Source organism: Piliocolobus tephrosceles, chromosome 3 (genome assembly GCF_002776525.5).
Source record: "Piliocolobus tephrosceles isolate RC106 chromosome 3, ASM277652v3, whole genome shotgun sequence".
Classification (NCBI taxonomy): Eukaryota; Metazoa; Chordata; class Mammalia; order Primates; family Cercopithecidae; genus Piliocolobus; species Piliocolobus tephrosceles.
In genome coordinates, this window is record NC_045436.1 from 17991800 (window position 1) to 18010956 (window position 19157).

Here is a 19157-nt window from a genome sequence, read left to right on the forward strand (position 1 = left end):
GCTTACAGGAAATACTATACAGCTGACCCTTGAAAAATGTGGGTTTATAATATACATATCTTTTTCAATAAATATATTGAAACATTTTTGGAGAGAAGTGACAACTTGAAAAACCTTGTAGACAAACTAAGCACGAAGGTGCAGTGCCTCTAACCTCCAAATTATTCAAGGTCAGAAATGATTTTAAAAGTTAGAAAGAGCTATGTCATAAATTCATAAACTATGTGTAGCTACTAGTCTATTTTATCATTTACTACTGTAACATACCCCTAAGACGGCAAGACAAACACGCCCTCTTTTTCCTTCTTCGCCTGTTTAACATGACCGTGATAAGAATTAAGAATCTATAATTGATTTCCATTTAATGAATAGTAAATATATTTTCTCTTCCTTATGATTTTCTTACTAACATTTTCTTTTCTCTTGCTTACTTCATTGCAGGAATATAATTAACCGTTGACTCTTTAACAATGTGGGGATTAGGGGAAATCAACCCATGCATTTGAGGAGAAAATATCATTAGTGTTCACTAAGTGGAAGGGGATCATGATAAAGCCTTTCATTCTCATCATAACCATACCGAGTAGGCTGACGAGGAGGAGGAAGAGGAGGAAGGATTACTCTTGTTGTCTTAAGGATGGCAGAGGTAAAAGAAAATTTGCATGTGATTCTAGTGGATCCAGGCAGCTCAAACCTGTGTTGTTCAAGGGTCACTCTATAATACATATAATGTATAAAATATGTGTTAATTGACTATTTATGTTATGGGTAAGGCCTCTGATCAACAGTGGACTACTAGTAAAGTTTTGGGGGAGTCAAAAGATGTACATGTGCTTTTGTTTTTTTACTTCACGGGAGTTGAGTGTCCCTAATCTCCACATATTTCAAGGGTCAATTGTAGTTTTAAATGCCTGTGTTAAAAATAACCAAAGGTCTAAAATTAATTATTCAAACTTCCACCTCAATAATCTGGAAAAAGCAGGGCAAAGTACTCCAAGGTAAGTGGAAGGAAGGAAACAATACAAAGGCACATGCCAATAAAATAGAAAACAGATGAATGATAGAAAAAAAAATCACTGTAACTGAAGGCTTGTTTTCGAAGGATAAGTGACATTCATAAATCTTTAGCTAGAATAGTCATACAAAATAAGAGAGAAGTCACTACTTAGAAACATCAAGAATGGAAAAGAAGCTATTGCTAAAGTTACTGCAGACATTAAAGAGATTATAAAAGAATATTATGAACATCAATTTTTTCTAATAATTTTACAATTTAGATAAAATAGGCAACTACTTGAGTGAAAAATTTTACAGAAATAGACTTAGGAATCGATATATTAATTTATAATTAAATATGTAATTAAAAACTTACCACAAGTAATCTCTAGGTACAGATGATTTATCTGGTAGATTCTAATTCCATCAAATCTTTAAGTGATAAAAGGTATCAATCTTACACAAACTTCCAAGAATAGAGAAAAAAAAACTAGCAAAGTCATTTTCTGTTTGCAGTCAGTGTTTACCTACTGCTGAAACCCAGGAATGTGTTAAAAGGAAATTAAGCTGCATAACAATATTTCTCATGAATTAAAATGCCTATTTGCTTAAAATATACTAAGAAATCAATTGAAATTAATTACAATTATTTCAAAAAATGATACATGTGGTTTGTCATAGGAGTGCAAGCTTGGTTTAACCTTCAAGAAATTAATTGACCATATTAATATAAAAAAGAGGTAAAAGTATATGCTAGTTTGAATAAATGCAGAATACATGGTTATTCATTTTAAACCATCAATAACAATAAACTCAGTAAATAAAGAATAGAGTGAGCCTGAAAAATGATATCCACAACAATCTTACTATTGCCAACATACTTAATGGGGGAATAAATGAGTGTTTCATTATGAAATTGTAAAAAAAGAAAGGATGTACACTTTCTCTATTTCTTTCCAACAGAATCTTGGAGGTGCAGTACAATAGGTCATAGAAAAGAAATAAAATTTGTAAAAATTAGAAAAAATAGGTAAGTATATCTATAATCCAATGCATAGAAATTCTAACACATGCACACAAAAGAAACTAGAACAATGAAGCAAATTCGAGAGAGGCACAATATACAAACTCAATACACAAGTTCATTTTTTATTTATGTATGCTAGAAATAATAACCTGGAAGATGAAATTTTTAAAAAGACTTACAATGGCATCAAGAACATAAAATTCTTGAAGATAAATTTAGTAAAATATTCACCAAACCTGTGCATATAAAACTACAAAGCTTTGCTGAGATAAATTTATGAAGACCTAGAAATCTGAAAATAGGCAACGTTCATGGATTGGAAGACTCAGTATTGCTAAGGTATCCGTTCTTCCCAAATTGACTTATAGATTCAATGCAATGCCAGTTAAAACCCAGAAAAAGTTTTCATAGAAACAAGCGAGCTTATTTAAAAACATATATGATCACACAATGGAACTAGAAGAGCACAAATGATTTCAAAGAAGAACAAAGTTGAATGACTTAAATTGCATGGTTTTCAAGATTAGGTACAAAGTTACTGTAATAATGCAGTTTGACATTGACATAAGGATAGACATATAGATCACTGTAACAGAATAGAGAATCCAGAAATAAACCAACACATATAAAGTTGATTGATTTTCAACAAAGGCAACAAGAAAATATAATGTTTGAAAAATAATATTTCAGGAAATAGTACTAGAACATCATCATATTTTAAAAGTAAACCTCTACCCTTCTCTCAAATCATATACAACTTTCTCATGAAATGAATCATAGATGTAAATGTAAGAGATAAACTTTTTACATTTCTAGAAAAAACTATAGGAGAAAACCTTTGCAACTGTAAGCAAGCAAAAAAATTTTAGATATGGCTCGCAAAAATGTCATAGAATAAACTGTAAAATAAAAACTAACTGGATTTTATCACAATTATAAATATCTTTAAATGTTACCTTTTAATAGGAAAGGTAGAAGGCAAGTTACAAATTAGAAAAAAAATTTATAATTTATGTATCTGACAAATAACTTGTATCAAGAATGTACAGAGAATCCTTACAATTCAATACTAAGAAAAGAATTCAATTTCAAGAGAAAAAATATTTAAACATATGCTTTAAAAATAGATGCACAAATCAGCCAATAAGCATACACAAAGATATTCTATATCATCAGGGAACTGCAACCAAAAATATGGTACTAGTTCACACCCAATACACTGTCTAAATTTAAAAAACACTAGCAATATCAAGTATTGATAAAAATGTAGAGCAACTGGAACTTTAACATATTTTTAGCAGGAGCACATCACTGTATAATAGTTTAACAGTTCTTATAAAGTTAAACATAAATTCAGCATATAATCCAAGGACTCCACTCCTAGGTATTTGCTCAAGATCCATGACGGCACATGTCCACACAAATGCTTATAAATGATTGTTCTTTGCAACTTTATTTATAAAGCTGGTAAAAGTGGCAATAACTCAAATGCGCAACGACAACTGAATGGATAAAAATGTTGGTGTAATCATGTATGAGAGAGCTGCTGGGCAATACAAAAATGTGCAATACTGGCTGATACACACAATAATGTGAATAAATATCAAATGCAATATGCTGAGTGAAGGAAAAGCAGATAAAGAAGACTATATAATCTATAGTTTCCTTTTATATGAAATTCTGAAGAAGATAAAACCAATCTATATTTATAGAAAGTACATAAATAATTCTCTAAGACTGGTGGGAGGGAGGGAGAATTTACTACAAGGGGTCCTAGGAAACTTTTTAGTGGTAATGGAATTGCTCTATAACTGATTGTGGTGATAATATTTCTAGAAATTCATTGATCTGGACAACTAAACTGGCTGTATTTTCTTGTACATAAATTATACCTCAATAAAGTTTATTAAAAACAAGACAAAATGTAGTAAGAGAGCTAATAATACATATCATTTGAAGATTTTCCAGTTTATTTTAAAAGAGAAAATGATCTTCTGGTGATGAATTTCAAGTTTCAGTTGTGATTCTATTACCAAATATCCAATTAGCTTGGGATATGACCTGTAGAAAATGGCTTAACTGTTTTGTTTCTAATTTCTTCCTTTCAATAAGAGAAAATTTCTAGTCTTAAAAATAGACTCATGATTCTTTTAGTAATTGAAGTCACAATATATATTGTAATGTCAGCTTATCTTCTATGGCACCCCAAACATATTTGACACCAGAGTCAATAAAATACTTTTCCCCATGTGGATGTAGGGAACCAGAGCATACAATTAAAGTGTAGATTATTAGCATGAGGCACTTCAAAGAGAAGTTTAGTATTCATCATAATTTCCTTTTTGTCCCTTAAACTATATTTCCAATGATGATATACTTTCCATAGTGTGCGTTGTCCTCATATGGAACAATTCTCAGTTATCCTTCATGACATAAAACACCCTGAAAACACATTGCTCTATGTACTAAAATTGTGTGCATTTAATGGGCACAATTTTGTTGTCATGGAGGTTACAACAAGCTAGGAACTTTAATTCACGAGGATTTAACAGAAGAGACTAAGGCAAAAACAAGCAGACACACAATTTTAATCTTATCCTATGCATCAAGATAGAAGGTTCATAAGTTTTCTGTATTATAAACATCTAAAATTCATAAAATGCAAATAACTGGATTAGATAACTGCATTCAGTCAACTCAAAGTATGGTATTTTAGAACTTTAATATCTGAAATTGTACTTAAAGATAGTAATCGTTGTATTTTTCTGATAAATGAAGTCAAATTATGCCTTGTGCCATCTATGCCCGCCCTATTTACTCTTCTAAACAGAAATCCCTTCCCTTCTTGTTTAGACTACTGCAATTACTTTCTAATTGGTTTTCCAGATTTCAAATTTGCCCCTCCTTACAATGCATTTTCCAGGCAGCAGCAGGAGAAATCCTTTTAGCATGTAAATCAGGCCATGATACAACTTTGATTATACTCGCTTTGCAGAGTACTTGAAATACAATACAAACTCATCATTTTAGAGCCAATGATCTGGCCCCTGCCTGCATTTTGGAATTTATCTTACATCTGTGTACTTAGGTTCACTGTTTAAACCACATTTGCTTGTGCCCAACTCATGGCTTTTGAATTTGCTGTCCCATCTACCTAGAAAATTATTTCCCCAAATTACCTGGCATTTGTTTACTGTCATTTAGGTCTCAGCTTGTATGTCACCTCTATCTATTATCCTCTTTTGTTTACTTCATGAGGTTTATTGCTATACAAAATTACATTTTTTGCTTATTTACTATCTGTAGCATATAAACTTGATAGGAGCAAAGTCTGTGTCACCTTTATTGCTGTTACTGCCTCAGCTAGATTCTCCTTTCTTTCTGCTTCTTATTCCCATGATTTCCACAATTTTTTTAATGCAAGTTTAAATAATTATATTATTTGCTAAATAATTATATTATTTTCTAAATAATTTTGCATGCTCTTTTGTACTTTAAATGCAAACAACTTTCTAAAAATATTTATAATTATTTAGGGAAATCTAATATAAACCTAAAAGATAATTTAGAACAATTAAAATTCTTCACATAAAACTGAAAAATTCCATATAGACAAAATAAAACACATCCATTGCGATTCAGATCATTGCATTTCTAATTCAGAACATGATTTTTTCATTTTTTAACATCACATTTTAGAACAATTTGAAACATTGAAATGACAACATCCCTAATCGGGAAAACATTCCATGCTGCAAGTTGATGCCTGAAACCACAGATAGTACTGGACCGAATATATACTGTGTGTTTTCTATCTAATAACCTAGACAGCTACTAAGGGACTAATGGGTAAGTACCCTATACTGCATAGGTATGCTAGACAAAGGCATGATTCACGTCCTGGGCAGGATGAACTGGGACTGACTGCAAGATTTCATTTTGCAACTCAGAATGGTGTACAATTTAGAACTTATGAATTATTTATTTTATTAATTACCCACTTAATATTTGGGGACTGTGGTTGATCATGGGCAACTGAAACCACAGAAACCAAAACCACTGTATTTTCGTTCATAATTTATGGGGAAGTCTAAATTGGTAAATTCCTGTGTGTAGAAACATTATTATTATTTTGATTTCTGCAGGTTCTGTGCTGATATTTGCTATTTCATTGCTAGTATTGGTAATTTGTATTTTTATTTACTTCATCAGTCTTGCTGGAGGCTCTTTTTTTATTGATATTTTAAAAGAATCAGCTATGTGTTCATTTTTTTTTTACTGTTTTCAATTTTATTAGTCTCAACTCTCTTTAATATTTCTTTCTTTCTTTTTTTGTGGTTTTAGATTTTTTTTCTCCTCAAAGTTCTTGAAGTTGGAGCTTCAACTGTTGACTTGAGACTTTCTCTTTTCTAATGTTAGCATTTAGTGCTATAAATTTCCCTCTCAGTATTGCTATAGCTGTGTCCCACAAATTTGATTATATTGTATTTTCACTTTCATTCAGTTTGATGTATATTTTGAGGTCCATTGAGAGTAACTCTTTGACTCTTGAATTCTTAGAAGAGTATTTTATATTTTCTAAACATTGAGAGATTTGCTTGCTACCTTTCTGTTATTATTTCTAGTTTGATTCAATTGTGGTCAAGCATGCAATCTGTATGATATCATTTATCTTAAATTTGGGGAAGTTTATTTTATGGTCCAGCATATGGTGAATGGAAACCACAAAGAGCCTGGATTTCTGCACCTGAAATAATAATGTGGGGTGGTGTCAGATGAGGCCTAGGAGAATTACACTGTAACACATCAAGATGTTAAAACAGAATAACAAAGCTCATAAACAACTCACACTTTTTATAGCCATCCACACCTCTTACAGTACAACTTCTCAAAGTGGCAAAAATGGATATGTTTACCATTAGATGCAAATATGTATAGTTCCTCTAATCCATATAACAATAAGAGGGAGAATGGATATAAACCTAAAATTGTTCTTAGTAATTAATGTTTCAGTATTCTATCCTGCTTGGAAATTATCTGAGTATCTAAAGAATACCCATTAATAAACGGAATTTATTATTAGTTCAAGTATTCAAATTACCCTAAAGATTTAGGAAAATATATTCAACTTGACATACTACAGAACATAATTGGTATTTAAAAAAGTTTGTTAGAATAATGATTCAGTATAGCTAAATAATATTTACATTTTTTAAATAATATTAAACCTTTAAAAATAGAAGTAATGCCAGATTTCTCAATTAGTCAATCTGTATAAATTTAGGAAGCACATACTCAGGCAGAATAAATATGTAAGTTTGTATTATAATTTGTTCCAATAAATCAGAAAAGTCATAGCTATTTTTATTAAGCCAACAATATTAAACTAGTCTCATTTACCAAAGTTTTACCTAAACTGTGTGAATTTAACCTGCTAATTACCCTGTCCTGTCACTATGTATGTGTCTAGACATTACTATGTACCCCATGAATCTGTTCAATTATTTGTCACTTAAAAATTAAAACTATAAAAAGTTTAAAATTACATTAATTTAAACTTAAAATCTAAGTTAGTTACTATAAGAATCCATGCTTTTGGCACATTGATAATATGTTTAATGTATGCCTGGAAATCTTTAGAGACATTCAATCTATATAAGCACTTATTTTCATCTAAATCAAACAGAATTGAATTCCTTCAATTTAAGAGATTTATAATCTAATTTATTAACATCAAGAAGAAGAAAAATATTGTGCACTCACATAATAAGATGCAAACATCCTTATGAATTGCATAAACATGTAAACACACATTTCAGCCATGGGTCAAAGTAAATACAGAATTAAAAAACTCACTGGTGTATATCAAAGACCTGATCTCTTTTCAATGGATATGTGTTCTTAATCTATTTTAGCTTAAAATAGACCAAAAAATAGAAAAGACTAACACACCAGAATCTCTGTCATCTTTTGCTTAACAGAGATAAGATCTCTATAAGCCATTAATCTATTTACAGATTATCAAATGATCAGAGTATAGAACTATCAGAAATCAAGTGAGTACTCAAGAAGAATCAAAATCAAATACTTACTATGGATTATTGGCTATTAATGAGAAGAATATGAGCATAGAATTAGGAGTTAGACTCACTATTTGGTCCCACACAGTCAGTCAGGTACAGGCCAAGAGGTCTCCAAGAGATGTTGTTAACCATATGGACTAAATGAGGATCTGGTGATAAAGCTCAATCCCATTCAACTAATGTCACCAAAACTGTGAAAGACAAATGTCTCATACAATTGAGGACATGATTCATTCAGGCTGTTGCAATAGGGAGATGTCTCATTAAGAGAATATTGCAATTAGGAGAATATTTGAAGGAAAGGAAGGAAGAGTAGGGTTTTATAAAAAGAAGTAAATGGGGGACACTCCTATGAGTGCAATGAGGAATGATAGAGATGAGTTTTATCTGAGTCATTGAGAAAGGATCGACATGGATCTTATCTTAGAATATGTGAGGACAAGGTGGCCCTTTGTGGTTACCTGTTTTCTGGAGCACAAAAAAAGTAGGTAGAATTCTGAAACTTAGATGCTTTCTGGGAACACGAGGGGCAGATATAGTTCAACATTGTTAAAATATTATTTTGTTTAATTTCCAACAAACTTATGAGTTACTTTTTTCAATTCAGTCCTACAAATTATGAAAGAGGAAGTTAGCATGAGCAAATACTTTGTATCATGGCATTTCCAGTTTGAATCTGTGCATTAAGGTTGAATATTGTGCAGAACATGATATGCTTTTGAAAGTCATAAAGTATGGCATGTTTGGTGGAAGACACGGAGTACTTAGAGCACATAAAGAAGAGGATGTGGGCCAGGTGCAGTGGCTCACGCCTGTAATCCCAGCACATTGGGAGGATAAAGCGGGAGTATCACGAGGTCAGGAGATCAAGACCATCCTGGCTGACATGGTGAAGCCCCGTCTCTACTAAAAATACAAAAAATTAGCTGGGTGTGGTGGCGGGCGCCTGTGGTCCCAGCTACTCCAGACGCTGAGGCAGGAGAATCGCTTGAACCTGGGAGGTGAAAGTTGTAGTGAGTCAAGATCATGCCCCTGCACTCCAACCTAGGTGACAGAGCGAGGTTCCATCTCAAAAAAGAAAAAAAAAAAAAAAAAAAGAAAGAAAAGAAAAGAAGAGGATCTTATATGGTTTAGGAATCAAGGACAAGCTCCTAAAACGAGGGAATGTACAACCTGATCTAAACAACAGGTATGAGAATGGCAGAAGGAAAAGAAGAGAGTTTTAGTGCTGTGGAAATTGCATAGGGAACCTTTGAGGACGAAAAGTTTTGGGAGTGAGTTTAGTTTTAGTTACACAGTCAAAATTCCGGTGATGGAAATATAGTTTAAAAACCACCAGCATATATTTATAAGCTTGAATGCAACGGGAGTACATGAGTTCATTTTCAGTCTGCATAAAATAGAGAAGGGGAGAAGAGAAAAGTAGAGAAATAAAAGCTGTAAATAATGAAGAACAAAATATGAGGAATGTGTAGGGAAGGATTTAATCATATTCTAGTTATCTTCATCCCACCTTGCTTCTCAGAAGGCTAAGCCCCAGCAACTCTAAAATCCTTCTGTCTTCAGTTAATCCTCAGATTTCTTTCCCTGAGATGTCTAAAACAAATTTATGTATTTCCTTGTATGGCTATTTACTATAGAGAAAGAGGGAATTCTCCCTAAATTATTACATGAAGCCAGTATCACCCTAATACCAAAACCAAGAAAGGACATAATAAAGAAAGAACACCATAGACCAATATCCCCTTGAACATAGATGCAAAATTCCTTACCAAAACATGATCTACCCAAGTTCAACAGCATATCAAAAAGATAATACACCATGATCAAGCGGGTGTCATACCAGGGATGCAGGGGTGTTTTAACCCACACAAGTCACTAAATGTGATACATCACATAAACTTAAAAACAAAAATCATTTGATCATTTCAATAGACATAGAAAAATAGCACTTGACAAAATACAGCATCCCTTCATGATTAAAATCTTCAGGTTTTAATGCACCTGGTTGCTGTAGAGCTCTGATGGATATTTATAAGGAGATTAATATTGTTTTCATGGCCTCAAACACAACATCCAGTTGGCAGCTCAAGGATGAAGGAGAGATTTTGACTTTCAAGTCTTATTAGAAGCTGTAACTCCCGTAGATCTTGATTCTGTGGATGAATCTGGGCAAAGTAAATTAGAAATCTTCTGAAAAGGAATTATCATTCTAGATAACATTAAGAACATTCATGATCCATAGAAAGAGGATAAAATATCAACATTAACAGCAATTTTAAATAAATTGATTCTAACCCTCATGAATGCCTTTGATAGGTTCAAGACTTCAGGCAAGGAAGTAACTGCAGAAGAGGTGGAAATAGTAAGAGAACTAGAATTAGAATTGTAGCCTTGAGATGTGACTGAATTACTGTAATCTCATGCTAAAACTTGAACAGATAAGGAATTGCTTTATATGAATGAACAAAGAAGGCAGTTTCCTGAGATGAAATCTACTGGTGAAGATGCTATGAATTTTGTTGAGATGGCAAAAAAAGTACTTAGAATATTATATAAAGTTAATAAAACAGTAGCAGAGTTTGAGAGAATAATTTGGAAGAAGTTCTATTGTGGACAAAATGCTATCAAACAGTGTCACATACTGCAGAGTAATCTTTCATGACAGAAAAAGCAATTGATATGGTAAACTTCATTGTTACCTTATTTAAGAAATTCCCACAGCCACCCCAATATTCAGCAAGCAGCTCTCTGATTAGTCAGCAGCATTGTACATTGAGGCAGGAACCCCCGCCAGCAAAAATATTATGACTTGCCAAAAGTTCAAATGATGATTTACAACTTTTAGTAATAATATTTTATTAATTAAGATATGTAGTATTTTATATTTAATGCTTTCACACACTTAATAGACTCAGTATAGTGTACACATAACATTTGTATGCTCTATGAAACCAAATATTTATGTGACTCACTTTACTGTGATATTTGCTTCATTATGGCAGTCTGAAATCAAGCCCTCAATATCTCTGAGGTATGCTAATTCTTAGTTTGAGAAGTATTTTTGTTGATTCTTTGGAATTTTCTACATATACAATCATGGTATCTGCAGAAAAACTTTATTTTTCCCTTCCCAACTGTTTGCCTCATTTTCCTTTTCTTTTCTTATTGCATTAGCTAAAACTTTTAGTATGATTCTGAACAGAAATGGTAAATGAAACAACCTTGCTTTGCTTCTGATGTGAGTGGAAATGCTTCCATTTTTATACCATTAATAATAGCGTTATCTTTAGGCTCTTTGTATGAGTTATTCTATATGAAATTGACAAAGTTCTTCTCCATTGTTACATTCCTGAGAGTTGTTATCATGAACGGATGTTCAATTTGTCTTATACACTGTCTGCATCTATAGATATGATTATATGACTTTTTAGTTATTAGCCTATTGATGTTCTAGATAACATTGCTTTTTGAATATTTAACCACCCTCGCACATCTAGAATATATCCCACTTAATTGTGGTGTATAATTCTTTTTATGTGTACATTGTTATAGTCAATATCCTAACATTTTGTTGAGAATTTTTGCTTCTATGTTCATGAAAGATATTGGTCTGTAGTTTTCGTGTTTGAAATATTTTTATCTGTTTTTGGTTTTTGACATTAAATTAATGTTAGTCTTATAAAATTAGTTAGGAAGTATTCCTTCTGCTTCTATTTTCTGGAAGGACTTATAAAAATTAATGTAATATCTTCCTTAAATGATAAGTAGATCTCATCAGTTAGCCTATCTGGACCTGGGCTATTTAATAATAATTGATTCAAATTCTTTATTAGTTATGAGCCTGTTGAGATAACTTATTCCTCTTTCTGTGAAATTTTGTAGATTGTATTTCCAGGTTTATTAGTCCATTTTCACACTGCTATAAATAACTAAGACTGGGTAATTTATGAAAGAAAAATGATTTATACAGTTCCACAGGCTGTATAGGAAACATGGCTGGGAGGCCTCAGGAAACTTACAATCATGGAGGAAGGCAAAGGGGAAGCAAGCACATTTTACCATGGTGGAGCAGAAAAGAGACAGGGAAGGGGAAGTGCTACACACTTTTAAACAGTAAGTTCTTGTCCGAACTCACTCACTGTGATGAGAACAGCAAGGTGGAAATCCACCCCTATGATCCAGCCTCCCACTAGGTCCCTTTCCCAATATTGGGAATTACAATCTGACATGAGATTTGGATGGGGACACTGAGGCAAATGGTATCATTCCACCCCTAGTGCCTCCCAAATCTCATATCCTCCTCACATTTCAAAACAGAATCATGCCTTCCCAAGAGTCCCTCATAGTCTTTACTCATTCCAGCATTAACTTAAATGTCCAAGTCCGATGTCTCATCCAAGAAAAGACAAGTCCCTTCTGCCTATGAGCCTATTAAAAAAAAAGGCTTCGGGCAAATTTTTCCATTCCAAGAGGGAGAAATCAGACAAAACAAAAGGTCTACAGGCCCCATGCAAGTCTGAAACCCAACAGAGCAGTTATTAAATCTTAAAGCTCCAAAATAATCTCCTTTGACTCCATGTCTCACATCCAGGTCACACTGATAAAAGCAGTGGGCTCCTAAAGTCTTGGGCAGCTCCACTCCTGTGGCTCTACAGGATACAGCCCCCACTTTTACTTTCACAGGCTGGCATTGGGTGCCTGCAGCTTTTTCAGGCACATAGTACAACTTGTCAGTGGATCTGTCTTTCTGGGGTCTGGAGGATGGTGGCCCTCTTCTCACAATTCCACTAGGCAGTGCCCTAGTGGGGACTTTGTGTAAGGCTCCAACCCCATATTTCCCCTCTGCACTGCCCTAGTAGAGTTTCTCCAGGAGGGTTCTACCCCTGCAGCATTTTCTGCCTGTACATCCAGGCATTTCCATACATCCTCTGAAATCTTTGTAGAGGTTCTCAAGCCTCAATTCCTGCCTTCTGTAAATCTGCAGGCCCAACAGCATATGGAAGCCACCATGGCCTGGGGTTTGAGCTCTCTGAAGCAACAGTCTGAGCTGTACCTTGGCCCCTTTTAACCATGACTGGAGCTGGAGTGGCTAGGACACAGGGTACCATGTCCCAAGTCTCCTCAGAATAGTAGGGCACTGGGTCTAGCACAGAAACCTTTTTTCCATCCTAGGCCTCCAGGCCTTTGATAGGAGAGGCTGCCACAAAGGTATCTGAAATGCCATGGAGGCATTTTTCCCCCTTGTCTAGGCTATTAACATTTGCTTCTTCTTTACTTGTGCAAATTTCTGCAGCTGGCTTGAATTTCTCCTCAGATTTTCTTTTTCCTACCACATGATTGGGTTGCAAATTTTTCCAACTTTTATGTTCCGCTTCATTTTAAAATATAAGTTCTAATTTCAGATCATTTATTTGTTTATTCAAATGTGCTTATCTTGATATGCCAGGCCACCTCTTAAATGCTTTGCTGCTTAGAAGTTTCAAGATATGCCAGGCCATATCATGAATGCTTTGCTGCTTAGAAATTTCTTCTGCCATGTTTCCTAAATCATCTGTCCCAAGTTCAAAGATCCACAGGTCTCTAGAGCAGGAACACAATGTCGCCAGTGTCTTTGCTAAAGCATAACAAGAGTGACCTTTTCTTCACTTTCCAATAAGTTGTATCATCTCTATTGGAGAACACCTCAGCCTGGACCTCACTGTATATATCACTATGAGCATTTTCATCACAATCACTCAACAAGTCTCTGGGAAGATTCAAACTTTCCCTCATCTTCTTTCTTCTTCTGATCCCTCCAAACTGTTCAAACCTCTGCCCATTACCCAGTTCCAAAGTCACCTCCACATTTTCAGGTATCTTTAAAGTAATGCCTCACTCCTGGGATCATTTTTTATGTGTCAGTTTTCATACTGCTATAAAGAACTACCTGAGACTGGGTAATTTATAAAAAGAGATTTAATTGACAGTTCCTCAGGCTGTACAGGAAGCATGGCTGAGAGGCCTCAGGAAATTTATAACCATGGCAGAAGGGTGAAGGGAAAGCAAGCATACCTTACCATGGTGGAGCAGGACAGAGAGAGTGTGAAGGGGGAAGTGTCACACACTTTTAAACAACAAGATCTCATGAGAATTCACTCAATATCATGAGAACAGAAAGGGGAAAATCCACCCACATGATTCAATCACCTTCCACCTGCTCCCTTTCATAACATTGGGAATTACATTCCAACATGAGATTTGGGTGGGGACACAGAGACAAACCATGCCACCAGGAATTCTTCTTTTTCATGAAATTTGTCAACTTAGAGTTTTCCATGTTTATTCATTATTCTTTTATGATCCATGGGACTTATAGCGATTGTTGTTGTGTTTTTTTTTTCAATGGTAATTTTTGTCCTTGTTCTCACTTTATCTTTATTTCTTTTATGTTTTTTGTATTAGCCTAGCTAGAGTTTTATCAATTGTATTTATCTTTTTTAGAGAATCAACTTTGGGATTCATTAATTTTCTCTACTGATTTCCTGTTTTCCATTTAGTTGGCTACAGGTTTAATTTTTATTCTTTCTTTTATTCTTACATTTGATTTAATTTACTTCACTTTTTCTAGTTTTCTGAAGACAAGTTCAATGTAACTATTATTCTAATTCTTCTATAACAAGGTTTTAACCTTTTCCTTTGTGTCTGATGTTCTGTGGTTTGAAAAAACTATGCATAGGTGTAATTTTTTATTATTTATCATGTTTGATGTTTTCTGAGCTTCTTGTATCTGCTGTTTTGTATCTGTCAACAATTTTGGGAAATTCTCAGCCATTATTGCCACAAATAATTTCTGTTCCTTTTTCTCTTTCCTCTTCTTTGCTATTCCCATTATGCATATATTACAATTTTTGTAATTATCCCATTGGTCTTGGAGTTTCTATTTCATTTTTCTTTTATTCTTTTCTCTCTTTGCTTTTCAGTTAGTGAAATTTCTATTACTATATTTTGAAGCTCACTGATTCTTCAGCTGTGATCATTATTTGAGTCCGTCAAAGCCATCTTTCATTTCTGTACATGGCTTTTGAATTCTATTATTTCCTTTTCCTTTTTTCTTAGGTTTATTGGAGGCAAAAATCACCAATAATATTTATGTTACCTATATGTTCTTGCATGGTGTATGCTTTTTCCATGATATCTTTTAGTATATTAAAGACAATTATTTTAAACTTACGGTCTTATCATTACAAAGTCTCTGCTATATTGAAGTATGATTCTAACTCTTGATTTGTCTGTTTAAGCTGTGTTTTGTCTTTTAGCATGCCTTGTAATTTTTTGTTGATAGCTGAACATGACATATCAGGAGAAAGGAATTGAATTAAAGAGAACATTAGTGTGTAGTTTTATTTTTACTTAGCTAGTGGTTATGCTGTGTTTACTGTTTATTTTATCTGTCAATAGCAGAGGCTAAAACTTACCTCATGTTTTTCTTTTTACCTCTCCTGTTGGCTTTAGTTTCCCATAGAGACCCCTACTTAGTAGTATCTGAGACATGCAGTTCTTTGCATTGTAATCCCCTGTTATTATTCCAGAGCTTTATTGGTGTGGAAGGAAAGGCAGTGTTCTGTAGTTCTATGATTAGCTTTCAGTCTGTTAGTGATAATTGACCCTTGGAATGTGACCTATGCAACCCCTTCTAGGCATCTCCACCACCCTGAGATGAGATAGAAGAATTGCAAGTGTCTGAAATTGTGTATTTTCCTTCCCTCAAGTCAGTTAAGCTCTGGTAATTTCCATGTGGGTTAGACTTTGGCAACATTGTTTACGATAAATGCAGGCTTTGCTCAGGAGAACAGAAGGCTTTGTACTTCTTTTAAAATGACCACTTTTATTTCTCTTTCTGCCAGAAACTCTGGGGAATTTTTCTTTGAAAATATAAATGGACAATTTATTTGACTTCTTCTTTTCCTAACTGAATACCCTTGATTTCTTTCTCTTGCCTGATTGCCCTAGCCAGAACTTCCAACACTATGTTGAATAGGAGTGGTGAGAGAGGGCATCCTAAAATTCTCTTTTTTTGTTGTGTCTCTGCCAGGCTTTGGTATCAGGATGATGTTGGCCTCATAAAATGAGTTAGGGAGGATTCCCTCTTTTTCTATTGATTGGAATAGTTTCAGAAGGAATGGTATCAGCTCCTCCTTGTACCTCTGGTAGAATTCAGCTGTGAATCCATCTGGTCCTGGGCTTTTTTTGGTGGGTAGGCTATTAATTGTTGCCTCAATTTCAGAGCCTGCTATTGGTCTATTCAGGGATTCAACTTCTTCCTGGTTTAGTCTTGGAAGAGTGTAAGTGTCCAGGAAATTATCCATTTCTTCTAGATTTTCTAGTTGATTTGCGTAGAGGTGTTTATAGTATTCTCTGATGGTAGTTTGTATTTCTGTGGGGTCGGTGGTGATATCCCCTTTATCATTTTTTATTGCGTCTATTTGATTCCTCTCTCTTTTCTTCTTTATTAATCTTGCTAGCGGTCTGTCAATTTTGTTGATCTTTTCAAAAAACCAACTCCTGGATTCATTGATTTTTTGGAGGGTTTTTTGTGTCTCTATCTCCTTCAGTTCTGCTCTGATCTCAGTTATTTCTTGCCTTCTGCTAGCTTTTGAATGTGTTTGCTCTTGCCTCTCTAGTTCGTTTAATTGTGATGTTAGAGTGTCAATTTTAGATCTTTCCTGCTTTCTCTTGTGGGCACTTAGTGCTATAAATTTCCCTCTACCCACTGCTTTAAATGTGTCCCAGAGATTCTGGTATGTTGTATCTTTGTTCTCATTGGTTTCAAAGAACATCTTTATTTCTGCTTTCATTTCGCTATGTACCCAGTAGTCATTCAGAAGCAGGTTGTTCAGTTTCCATGTAGTTGAGCGGTTTTGATTGAGTTTCTTAGTCCTGAGTTCTAGTTTGATTGCACTGTGGTCTGAGAGACAGTTTGTTATAATTTCTGTTCTTTTACATTTGCTGAGGAGTGCTTTACTTCCAATTATGTGGTCAATTTTGGAATAAGTGCGACGTGGTGCTGAGAAGAATGTATATTCTGTTGACTTGGGGTGGAGAGTTCTATAGATGTCTATTAGGTCCGCTTGGTGCAGAGATGAGTTCAATTCCTGGATATCCTTGTTAACTTTCTGTCTCGTTGATCTGTCTAATGTTGACAGTGGAGTGTTGAAGTCTCCCATTATTATTGTATGAGAGTCTAAGTCTCTTTGTAAGTCTCTAAGAACTTGCTTTATGAATCTGGGTGCTCCTGTATTGGGTGCATATATATTTAGGATAGTTAGCTCTTCCTGTTGAATTGATCCCTTTACCATTATGTAATGGCCTTCTTTGTCTCTTTTGATCTTTGATGGTTTAAAGTCTGTTTTATCAGAGACTAGGATTGCAACCCCTGCTTTTTTTTGTTCTCCATTTGCTTGGTAGATCTTCCTGCATCCCTTTGTTTTGAGCCTATGTATGTCTCTGCATGTGAGATGGGTCTCCTGAAGACAGCAGACTGATGGGTCTTGACTCTTTATCCAGTTTGCCAGTCTGTGTCTTTTAATTGGAGCATTTAGTCCATTTACATTTAAGGTTAATATTGTTATGTGGGAACTTGATCCTGCCATTGTGATATTAACTGGTTATTTTGCTCATTATTTGATGCAGTTTCTTCCTAGCCTCGATGGTCTTTACATTTTGGCATGTTTTTGCAATGGCTGGTACCTGTTGTTCCTTTCCACGTTTAGGGCTTCCTTCAGGGTCTCTTGTAAGGCAGGCCTGGTGATGACAAAATCTCTAAGCATTTGCTTATCTGTAAAGAATTTTATTTCTCCTTCACTTATGAAACTTAGTTTGGCTGGATATGAAATTTTGGGTTTAAAATTCTTTTCTTTAAGAACGTTGAATATTGGCCCCCACTCTCTTCTGGCTTGTAGAGTTTGCAGATGACATGATTGTATATTTAGAAAACCCCATTGTCTCAGCCCAAAATCTTCTTAAGCTGATAAGCAACTTCAGCAAAGTCTCAGGATACAAAATTAATGTGCAAAAATCACAAGCATTCTTATACACCAGTAACAGACAAGCAGAGAGCCAAATCAGGAATGAACTTCCATTCACAATTGCTTCAAAGAGAATCAAATACTTAGGAATCCAGCTTACAAGGGATGTAAACGACCTCTTCAAGGAGAACTACAAACCACTGCTCAGTGAAATAAAAGAGGACACAAACAAATGGAAGAACATACCATGCTCATGGATAGGAAGAATCAATATCGTGAAAATGGCCATACTGCCCAAGGTTATTTATAGATTCAATGCCATCCCCATCAAGCTACCAATGAGTTTCTTCACCGAATTGGAAAAAACTGCTTTAAAGTTCATATGGAACCAAAAAAGAGCCCGCATTGCCAAGACAATCCTAAGTCAAAAGGACAAAGCCGGAGGCGTCACGCTACCTGACTTCAAACTATACTACAAGGCTACAGTAACCAAAACAGCATGGTACTGGTACCAAAACAGAGATATAGACCAATGGAACAGAACGGAGCCTTCAGAAATAATGCCACACATCTACAACCATCTGATCTTTGACAAACCTGACAAAAACAAGAAATGGGGAAAGGATTCCCTATTTAATAAATGGTGCTGGGAAAATTGGCTAGCCATAAGTAGAAAGCTGAAACTGGATCCTTTCCTTACTCCTTATACGAAGATTAATTCAAGATGGATTAGAGACTTAAATGTTAGACCTAATACCATAAAAACCCTAGAAGAAAATCTAGGTAGTACCATTCAGGACATAGGCATGGGCAAGGACTTCATGTCTAAAACACCAAAATCAACAGCAGCAAAAGCCAAAATTGACAAATGGGATCTAATTAAACTAAAGAGCTTCTGCACAGCAAAAGAAACTACCATCAGAGTGAATAGGAAACCTACAGAATGGGAGAAAATTTTTGCAACCTACTCATCTGACAAAGGGCTAATTTCCAGAATCTACAAAGAACTCAAACAAATATACAAGAAAAAAACAAACAACCCCA